The 11561-nt window shown below is 40.1% G+C and overlaps 1 protein-coding gene across 1 annotated transcript in view; it reads left to right on the top strand.

The window, feature by feature from the left end:
* Nucleotides 1–1519: 1519 nt before the first annotated feature.
* camsap1b (calmodulin regulated spectrin-associated protein 1b) overlaps nt 1520–11561 on the top strand; it is a 120482-nt gene continuing 110440 nt past the window's right edge. Inside the window, exon 1 of the mRNA XM_034170918.1 lies at nt 1520–2003. The gene's annotated coding sequence lies outside the window, so the exon portion shown is untranslated. The remainder of the gene's footprint in view (nt 2004–11561) is intronic.

Here is an 11561-nt window from a genome sequence, read left to right as displayed (position 1 = left end):
TGGATGCTCAGAATGCATCTGAGCTTATCGAGAAACCGTTGGCTTCTGGAGGCCAAAAGTGGCCCCCAGACCCTTGGCCTATGGGCTTCGGCCCTGCAGGCCTTGCACTGTGCCCCCCCCCAATTTCTAGTTCTAAATTGTGCCCTTGCACATTGATTATGCAAATGCAGTACAGAGTTCATTTTGAAAAGGACATAATGGTGAAAGAAAACATGCAAAGACAAACAGCAAAGCCGATCCTTTAAGATACTAAGAAAGACTGAGAAACCTCAAACCCTGGGATACAGACACTTGAAAATATTAGCGAGACATTCATGAACAACGATGATTACGATGAAGCGAAACAAAAGCTGGAGAAGGATGACGAACAGAACCAGACGGAACAAGAAGTTACATTGCCGATACCTCTGTGGTGCAGATGTGATAACTTGTGCAGCACCAGTGGATGCTTCCAGGCTTGAAGTAGCTTGAGACTAGTGAGCTGCGCATGGAGGATAATAATTCAATGGAGCAGCCTACCAGTAGTGTATCTGGAAGCCGATACAACTAGAGGTGGGCATTACTGGGAATTTTGGTATTGATCCGATACCAAGTAAATACAGGCCCAGTATCGCCAATATCGATACCGATACCTTTTCATATTTAAGCTTCATAGATCCAAAGGATCCAAAAGACCTAGGATAGAATTTCGCCAAACATTGTACGTGACAACAAAATACTTTATTATCAGAATCAACATTTTTGTTTAAAAAAATATCACTCAACACAACTTAAAATCTCCTGAGGTAGAGGGCTGACAAACCACAATACAAGGGTGTGCTGCTTCGTATTGTGTGACAGCACAGCGCTGCTCTTACAGAGAGTAGACTTTGATGAATCTGCGTGCACAGCAGTCTGCGTGCGGGAGAGAAAAAAGCTTGAGTATTGATCTTTCTACACGAGGATCTTTCAGTATCAATACAGTGTTGGTATTGATATTATCGATATTAGGATCGATCCGCCCACCTCTAGATACAACTTCCAGTGTTATTTTCAATCCAGTGGAAATAATATATCTCTGAATATAATATACCTTTCAACCTTGGCCATACAGAACCACCAGTAGGACCTTCATCCACCAACAACCAATGTATGTAATAAAAAAGCTGACAGAGCAAATTAGCGTGTTGCCCGTGGGGATCCACGGGCTCTAGATTGGGTACTGTTTATAAATAGGGAGCTGACATTATGGTGATAAGGGTGGTAATGAATTAAGCAAAGCGAATGGCGAGAATGCAACCTTCACGTCACTGGAAACATCCAACAGGTCTTATCATCAATAATGCCATAAAGCTGAGACAGCTTAACATAACTGTGCAGGAAAGTAATACATGAAATATAAAACATGAAGCAATTGCTGGCAAGACGGAGCCATATGTTAAGCAGGCAGGTTAGAGTGAATGAATACCGGGGAATAATTAAAAACCGAAGGTGGTAGTAATGCAACATCATGGATGTTAGTTGTTGTGAAGCGTTATAGAAGAAGAAGAAGGCCGTCAACCGAAGCAAGCTTCGAATATTAGGCCGTTTTGTTCGGTACGTGCTTCGTCGTTTGAGTATTAACGTCGCCAGTAGATAATTACGTTTGTATGGGCTGAACGCCGCACAGTTTTCATCAGGATATTTATGATGGGACACGCGGTGTGTGATAGAAAGATTGTATTTCGATAGAGAAGTCTCTGTACGTCGTTTCTTTATTGGGAACCCATCCCCTTCTGTTGTTGTTTTTTTCCGCTCCACCGGAGAGCCGTAGTTACACAGGCCGCAGATTGGATCTCGTTGCTGGGAGGGACCGTTCACACTCGTCCTGCTGCTAACACGATTAGCCAACTAAGATGTGTTGTCGCCGCCGCTGTTGCTGTACTCTCCTCACAGCGGGCCGCTGTTCGTCGAGGCTGGTCCTTGGTTAAGTGTTCGCCCCGACCAAGCTGAAGGCTGACTGTAAATACAACACACCTGTAAAGGTAACGTTAACTAGCTAGACGGCTAACCAGAATCGAGATAGAAACGAGTGGTTAGCAACGTTTGCTGCATTCAGCGGCGCTTAGCTAACGTCAGGAAAATGCTGCATCTTTACATGACCGTAAATAATGTTGGCCAGTTAATATTCTGATTTTGGGTAAATTGTAAAATGTGGAGCTGTTGTCCGTAAACGATCACACCCCGGTGTTGTTTTAATGTTGTCTTAATTAACTTTTAACTGTTAAAAGCCCCCTTGCAACGTGTACATTAGTGGTTACTGATTTTGTCTATACAGGTGCTGGTCATATCATTAGAATATCATGAAAAAGTTGATTTATTTCAGTAATTCCATTCAAAAAGTGAAACTTGTATATTCATTCATTCCACACAGACTGATATCTTTCAAATGTTTATTTCTTTTAATTTTGATGATTATAACTGACAATTAATGAAAATCCAAAATTCAGTATCAGAAAATTAGAATATTGTGGAAAGTTTCGTTATTGAAGACACCTGGTGTCACACTCTAATCAGCTAATTAACACCTGCAAAGACCTTTAAATGGTCTCTCAGTCTAGTTCTGTAGACTACACAATCATGGGGAAGACTGCCGACTTGACGTCTTGCCTGGGCTAAAGACAAAAAGGTCTGGACTGTTGCTGAGTGGTCCAAATTTATGTTCTCTGATGGAAGTAAATTTTGCATTTCCTTTGGAAATCAAGGTCCCAGAGTCTGGAGGAAGAGAGAAGAGTCACCGAATCCACATTGCATGAGGTCCAGTGTAAAGTTTCCACAGTCAGTGATGGTTTGGGGTGCCATGTCATCTGCTGGTGTTGGTCCACTGTGTTTCTGAGGCCCAAAGTCAATGCAGCTGTCTACCAGGAAGTTGTAGAGCACTTCATGCTTCCTGCTGCTGACCAACTTTATGGAGATGCAGATTTCATTTTCCAACAGGACTTGGCACCTGCACACAGTGCCAAAGCTACCAGTACCTAGTTTAAGGATCATGGTATCCCTGTTATTAATTTGCCAGCAAACTTGCCTGACCTTAATCCCATAGAAAATCTATGGGATATTGTGAAGAGGAAGATGTGACACGCCAGACCCAACAATGCAGAAGAGCTGAAAGCCACTATCAGAGTAACCTGGGTTCTAATACCACCTGATCAGTGCCACAGACTGACTGACTCCATGCCATGCCACATTGCTGCAGTAATTCAGGCAAAAGGAGCCCCAACTATGTATTGAGTGCTGTACGTACTCGTACTTCTCATGGTCATACTTTTCACTTGGCCAACATTTCTAAAAATCTTTTTTTTTTTTGGTCTTAATATTCGAATTTTCTGATATACTGAATTTGGGATTTTCATTAGTTGCCAGTTATCAAAATTAAAAGAAATAAACACTTGAAATATCAGTCTGTGAGTGATAAATAAATATAACATACAAGTTTAACTTTTTGAATGGACTTACTGAAATGAATCAACTTTTTCATGGTATTCTAATTATATGACCAGTATGTACGTGTGTGTGAATGTATGTGTATATATAAATTAGTGCTCAAGTAGTAACCCAATTGATTGTCACTTAATTGAAGGCAATGTTGCTGATTTATTTGGCATTTTAAACAAAACCGTACACTATCAATTATTAAAAAACCAAAAGCCCCGTACATGAAATAAAATGCTGATAATGCAAAGTCAAACGTCTTATTTATATTTGTGGTCCTCAATAAATAAAAAAAAAAAACTATAAAATGATCAACAATTATTACCCCCCCCCCCACTTTGAAATGTAATATTTTCTTATTTCGTCTTTTTTCTTTTTTTAACAGAGCAAAGAATTTTTAACACATTTCTAAACATCCTAGTTTTATTTTAGATGCTTACATGAGTTTACTTTACACATAGAAATAAAATTATTTCACAAAATCCTAGAACTACCAGGATCAAAATTATTAGCCCCACTAAGAATTGACCAAAACTCCACTTCTGCAGAAGAGACTTCTTTAAGTCAGGCAAGTATGCTAAGGACAACCTGGACAAAGGTATACTGTAAGTGTGTCCTTTGGTCACATGAGATGAAACTAGAGCTCTTTGGCATAGAGACAATGCTTGTGTTTGGAGAAAGAAGGGAGAACACCATCCCCACAGTGAAATACAGCAGTGGAAGAATTATGCTATGTGATGTTTCAGTTCGTCTGGAACTGAGAATCTCCTCAAGGTGGAAGGAATCATGAAGAAAGGATATGTGAAGATTTTGGAAGAAAACCTCAAGCCATCAGCAGCAAAGCTGGGTCTGGGTTGTCACTTTTCTCTTCCAGCACAACAGTAACCCAAAACATACATCAGTCACTCTTGGTGAAGAACTACCTCCAGAAGACCAAAGTGAGCATTAGGCCCCATTAAAAAAACAACAACATTAGTTTATCATTCCCGCCTGATGACAAAATTGGGCTGCATCAATCTTTTTAAATTTTTTTTATTTTTTATTTTGGTGAATTTCATTGATGCCTGTACAGCTGGTGTAAGAACTGGCACATCTGCTTGGTGGCGAGTATGCTTTGGTAGAAGATGGCTGAAGTTGTTGCTTGTTGTCATTGACAACCAGTGATGCCGGTAATGCATTACTCCATGGGTTAAAGTTCTCTGTCACCACGACGGATTTCCGTCATTTGGAAAATTTAACCACAGGTGCGCACGTGGTGTCATGCATGTTTTGGGGCCGAAATATGATAGTCTCACTGTCAAAGCAACATCCCATTCTGCGCTAATCAAATCAGCAATGTCTGCGTGGATGGTGCCGCACCGCAAAGGGGCTGTGTGAATTTTCCTTCCTCTCCGCTCTGTTTACTGCTTGCCGTGAGCCACTGTCCTCCTCCTCGCTCTCTTCGTGAGAACATTGGCAGACCTTCCCCAAGTAGAGCGGGGTGTGGCTTTGCTTTGAACCAATGAAGCAATGATTCGACTCACTGCTTCGATGGTTTGTTGTATTATTTCGCTTTATCTTAATTTCCCCCCGCTAAAACCCAAAAGCGCATATGTCTGTGAGTAATATTTACCTTTTTTATATTAAACCGACCTGTTATGGTCTTCTAAAACAGCTGATAGATGTATTTTATAACTTAAAAATGGGACCGATGCTAACGCATTAGCATGTCTATGGTTTTTCAGTTTTAAAGTTAGCATTAAGCTGTTCGCGTCTCAGCACAGTTTGTGTGCATTTTTCTGTATAATAATTAATGGCTCAGCATTTGTTGTCGTAAAAGAGTCAAATGTATTATGAATTGTAATATTTTTTTATTTATTTTTAATTATATATTAATAATGGCGACAACAACAAAAGTAATAACTAATATTGCTACAATACATTTTTAGAGAAACAGACAAAGAACCTGATAAAACAGAACACAACAGAAAAGGTAAAACCAACTAACAATGAACATAAATAAATGTTTCCTGTGAACATCTAGTGACTCCACTTCATCCCTGTTTTATTTAAGTTTAATGACAATTTGTTTTGGTCAAACCACATCTAAGCTGTGTTTTTACACAGGGAAAAAATAAAATGCAGTAAACTGCACATTTGTCTTTTTTTCATGAAAATAACTTATTAAAGATCACATATTACACTTTAGTCAGGTCTTTAAAATACTTTTGTGGACTCTTGCTGTAATATGTTGTCAGTGGTTGAGATAGTTGCTGTAGGCATCTAAAAATGCTCATAATCCAGTGAAACTTGATGGAAATCTCTTTGTGGTGTGTCAGTGATGTATGTATGTGCAAAATAAAACATAACACTTCTCCAGGTATGTTTTTGACGAGAATATAACATCATAACTTTATTACAAGCTCGAACATTGATGTTGCATGACAAAGGCCTTTTAATAACTCACTTCAAGAAATAATGGCAAAACTCACATGCAAATAAAAAACAACAAACAAACAACAAAAAAAGATTAATCAATTACTCAAATAATCGTTAGTTGCAGCCCTAGTTTGTTTTACAAGTGAGAGCATTTTACCGATTAAATGTAAATACGCCAGTTTTGAGTTACTGAGTGCGCATGCGTTTTCAAAACTGGTGACAGTGTTACTTTGGGCACAGCAGAACAATGTTGTCATTTGCTTTAGGCCCCAATTTTGTATTTTATTGACTGTACAGCCAGCAACACAGCACCCATTTGGTGCATTCACCGGATTAGAACTGATCAATACTACAGAAGACAAAGAATTATTACTTGACAGTTTGAAGTGAGTTTTCTTTGTTTCAGAGGACTTCATACCCATTAAAATTCACTAGAATATACAAAATTTGACTTGCTCTTTTAAAAAATTTCTGGGGGAGCACCCCCAGACCCCCCATAATCAATAGTGTGTTTTTACTTCACAATTTGAAGTGACTTTTATTTGTTTCAGAGGGCTTCATACTCATTAAAATTTACCAGAATGTACAAAATTTGACTTGCTCCCTTAAAAAATTTCTAGGGGAGATCCCCCAGAATCAATACTGTGTTTTTAATTAACAGTTTGAAGTGAGTTTTCTTTGTTTCAGTCGGCTTCATACCCATTAAAATTCACCAGAATATACAAAATTTGACTTGCTCTTTTAAAAAAATTCTGGGGGAGAGCCTGCAGACCCCCCCACAATCAATACTATGTTTTTACTTCACAGATTGAAGTGAGTTTTCTTTGTTTCAGAGGGCTTCATACCTGTTAAAATTCACCAGAATACACAAAATTTGACTTGGTGTTTAAAAAATGTTCTGGGGGGGCACCCCCAGACCCCCAGAATCAAGACTACACGCCACCCCCCACCACCCTTTTATGTACCTTTATGTTCAAGTTTTGCATTTTTTTTAATGCTTTGTCTCTCTCCTTAGAGGCTGTTTAGAATAGATTTGTATACTGTATAATGTGTTTATTGTATTTACTGAGGAAAAAGAGTGTGTGCCCCCACTCCGCCACATTTTAGAGAGTTGCTGGCATTGATTTTTGCCGGGAAAAAATTTCAGTCAGATGAAAATTTATTGTTTTAACCCATGCGTTACTCTAATCTGACCGTTTTTTTCAGTAACGATTAGGGCTGGGAATCGATCCGAATTTCCAGGATCGATTCGATTCCGATTCATAAGGTCACGATACGATTCGATCCACGATTCGATCCGATTCGATCTATTTACATATTGCTGGATTGTCACTTTAAAATAAAAACTGTCTCATAGACAAAACAGCCCCATGTGTGTTTGTGATTGTATCTGTGTATGTGTAAGAGGGACACACAGAGAGAAGAGTCAAGAATTTAAAGTAATTATTTTGGAATGAAAAAAAATCCAAGTTTTATTTGAAATTTAAATCAAAACCATGACATTTGGTGGCCCTCTTTTAGTTGAATAACATACCCATGGCAGGGTTTCTGACCACAAAGAAAAAAAAAAGTAGTTCAGCAGCCACAGCAATTGTGTAAGAAATGATGCTTGACTGATAAGTCTGAGTGTAACCTTGACAGTTGGTGCCACCAAGAGACTGATAAGAGTCCTAGTCTTCAGGAATTGTGTAATTTTTCTGGAGAAAAAGGAGCTGGTCTACGTGCTGTGGAGTGAGGCAGCTCCTTTGAGCACTAACAATGTCTCCAGCGGTTGAGAAGACTCGCTCAGATGGGACACTGGTCCCAGGTATGCAAAGGTACTGCTTTGCTAGGCCTGCCAGAAGAGGAAAATCCCCTGCATGCACCTGCCACCATGTCAGTGGATTTTGAGAAAGAGGAATAGATGGTACTTTCCTGTAGGTGGTGACCTCTTCCTCAGCCCTTTCAGTGGGAGTAGTTTTCCTTTGTAGTAGAGTTTCTGGTGGTGTGTAGGCTGACCCCAGTAAAGCCATCAGAGCAGATGAGTCTTTTTGCCTCTTTGGTTGAGTTGGTGCAGGCACAGACACATCAGTTGAACCATGGGAGGTGTCTTCTTGCTCTGGTGTAGTTTCCTGATGCAGAAAAATATTACAAAATAATACACAAATTAACCTGAATTCAGTCTTTTGCTGCCCAATTAAAAAAACTAGTCTAAATATATTAAAATGTGCACACTATATAATCTGCAAACTTAACTTACATCAGTTGATGGGTTCAGATGAGCAGCTTCAGAGGTCAATTTCAAGAAGACAGCATCACGTGCCTCACCAGACAGGAATGGTAGGGTCTTGAAACGTGGATCCAATGATGATGCTACACACAAGGTCTCCATCAGGGCTTCATATCTATATAGAGGAACAGACAGACAGACAGATAGATAGATAGATAGATTAAACATGCATCCATTGTATATAGCAGGGTAGGCCTACAGTAAATGCATACAGATGGAACAGTCATGCAAACACACTAGTATGAATTGTACAGTCTAAAATCACTGCTCTATTCTAAGTAAGAAAATGTGAATAAAATCAGACAAGTATATTAAAAAACTATAGACTAATGCATTTCAATGCTACTACTACACAGCCATGTTAAATGAACATACCTTGAGTTCAAGTTGTTATGAACTGCTGTTTGAGCTCCTTAATCACAGAAGAGTCTTCAGTAGTACATGTCATCTGACTCAGAAGCTGAAACTGCAGTGGTGCAACCATGGACATAGTTAGAGATGCCTCCTCGGAGATGGCGAGCGTGGCCGTCTTCATTGGCCCTAGGCATTTCACCACGTCCTCTGCGGTGGTGATGTCTGTCTCCATTAAAGTGCATATATCGCTTTCCCTCCTGCGGACGTCAGGTGACAGCAGCGCTGCAGAGATGGCTGGCTGCTGCTCGAGGAAACGTCCCAGCATATCCAGGGAGCTGTTCCACCTGGTCGTGACGTCCACAATGAGCTTGTGCTGTGGCAATTGAAGGAGCTGCTGCTTCTCTTTTAATGTGTGGCTCGCAGTGGGGCTTCGGTGAAAAAACGCCACAATTCGCCTTACCCGCACCAGTAAGCGTGCGATAGCAGGAGTTTTTAGTCCTGCTTGGGATGCCAAGTTGATGAGATGCGCAAAACAGCCCATGTGAAAATGGCCCATTATTGCACCGCCTCCACGATGTTGGCTGCATTATCCGTAACAATTGCGGGGTTTTTGTCAGTGATTCCCCACTCCTGTATGGCTTTGGTGAGACAGATCCAGCGAGATTACCTTGCAGTGTGGCTTGTTTCAACTTCTCTGGTCTGTAGAACACTAGAAGCTAGCCTCCATTCCTCGTCAATGTGATGGCAGTAATAGTCAGATAAGACACGGTATTTCTGGAGGTCCAGCAGTCGCAGGTCAGTGCACTCTCTCGGCAGATTTCAGCGAATGTGCAAGGGTATCTTTTGATTTCGCATACATTTGTGGAATTACCGTTTCGCTCAGATGTTTGCGACTGGGCAGGACATAGCGTGGTTCTAGTCTCTTGATCAGTAGTTTGAATCCAGCATTTTCTACCACACTGTAGGGTCGTAGGTCTTTACTAATAAATATTCCGAGACCCTCAGTTATGCTCAAGGCACGCTTAGAATTCGAGGGAAATTTAACACCAAATGCCTTTTCCAGCGCTGTTTGGTTAGCGACAGGTTTAGCTGTTGCGGCGTGGTGCCTGGATAAGTGGTTGCGGAGATTGGTGGTATTGCCACTATATTTTACCTCTATTTGGCACAGTCTGCACACTGCTTTTGTTCTGTCTAGTTCGTCTTTGTCCTTGTAACGTTTGAATCCGAAATATTGCCAAACATCAGCTTTCATTCCAGGCGGTGATTTACCTCTGCAGCTTCTGCCATCTTGCTTTCTTAAGTTTCGCTTTCGTTTAGCCGGCACCTGCTTTTTATTTTGCTCCTTCCGCGTCAAAGAAAATAGTCCCTAATAGCCACCTGGAAAAGATCGATCCACATATTTTTGGATCGATATCTTATTTTTTTGAGCTGTGATCGATATCGGATCGTGGATCGATCTTTTGAACACAGCACTGGTACGATTAATCTAATGCGTTATTTCTTTCCAGATCAGTAATCAGATTAAAGTTACTTTTCCAAGTTACTGTGCATTACTGTTATTTTCGCATTGCTGGTTGATTGTGGGATTAAACTGTCCCGTGGGCAGGGGGTCAGGGTTCGACTGAAATGCCTACTTTGCGCACTTTGAGCGAGCTGCGAGCTTTTAATCTGTGGTTTTCTGCAGCAGCTCCAAGTTGAAAATACAGTCGTCATCTCTCAAAGTAGGGGGACAGCAGCACACCTGCACTGACCTTTACAAAGACATTTTTATGCTTTTTTTTTCCCCCCCTTTATTTAAAACTGTCCTCACTAAAAACAGCTGATCCGTCATGTGTTAAACACTTTTTCCCACCCAAATGCACCTTAACTCTTTCTGAGGACAACATGGCGTAAAAACGCTGATTAAAAATTTCTTACCTGTCAATCTGCATAAACGTTATCCATTCTTCCAACTCAAATGCCAAAGCCGACCGGAGTGCGGCGCGCTCTCCACCGTTGTGCGGACGTCTTTAAACCGGTTGTACCGCTCCTTAATCTGTGTGATGCCAGAGGATCGTCACCGAAAGCTGTCTGAATAATCCGAATGGTTTCCACCTGGCTGTCGCCCAGTTGATGGCAAAATTTGATGCAGTCATTCCGCCATTTCCTTGCAAAGAAAAAAACGACGAGAGACTCCACCCATCCTCAGACAAAGGCTGCTTACAAGCAAATGACGCAACCGACAGGCGTGAAAAAAATCACGCATGCGCACGAAGGTTCAAGGTTGGCTCATGCAAGCACACGTGATTCAAATCCATCAGGTTTTTGAAAAAAATAAAAAGGTCCGATACTTTTCTAACAGACCTCATATTTTCTCGCCTTTCTGCGTAAATGCAAAGAAATAGAAGAAGTCGCATATTTCTTCGACACATGGCAATCATGTCGGAGAATTTTGTGGTATTAATAATTAATTTGTGATTTCTAATAATAGTTAATAGTATTAATAATTAATTAATTCCTAATTAATTAATGTTAATAATACTAATAATTAGTCATTAATAATGGTAATATTGTTAGTTGATTTAGTAATTAAAATAAACACTTGTAATATATCAGTCTGTGTGGAATGAATGTATACATTATATAAGTTTCGCTTTTTGAATGGAATTACTGAAATAAATCAACTTTTTCATGATATTCTAATTATATGACCAGCACCTGTATGTATGTTATGGGCTGCATCTAGTTCTGTTAACCTTATTATTTTTTCAAATTCTCCCATTTTTTTGCATCCAGCCCTATTTCCTATAGAAATTTCCTTGACAAATAATAGTCTATTAGGACGTCTGGTTATGTGTTACACATATACATGTGTGTGTATATATTTTCCAACTTACTCCCATTGGTGAAACTTCTCCTCATTTTCTGCCTGAAAGCTTATTAGGAGACAATTGTGCTCAGGACTCCCTGTTTGTTTACAAAATACACACACGTTACAAACCTTGAAGTCCAACAGCAGGGATCGCTATTATCCAAAGATTTATGAACATACAAACTAACGTGCTTATCTTTTATCACGATTTTCTCCATT

This window comes from Thalassophryne amazonica, chromosome 5, assembly GCF_902500255.1.
Source record: "Thalassophryne amazonica chromosome 5, fThaAma1.1, whole genome shotgun sequence".
NCBI lineage: Eukaryota > Metazoa > Chordata > Actinopteri > Batrachoidiformes > Batrachoididae > Thalassophryne > Thalassophryne amazonica.
This window is presented reverse-complemented; position numbering and strand designations above follow the sequence as displayed.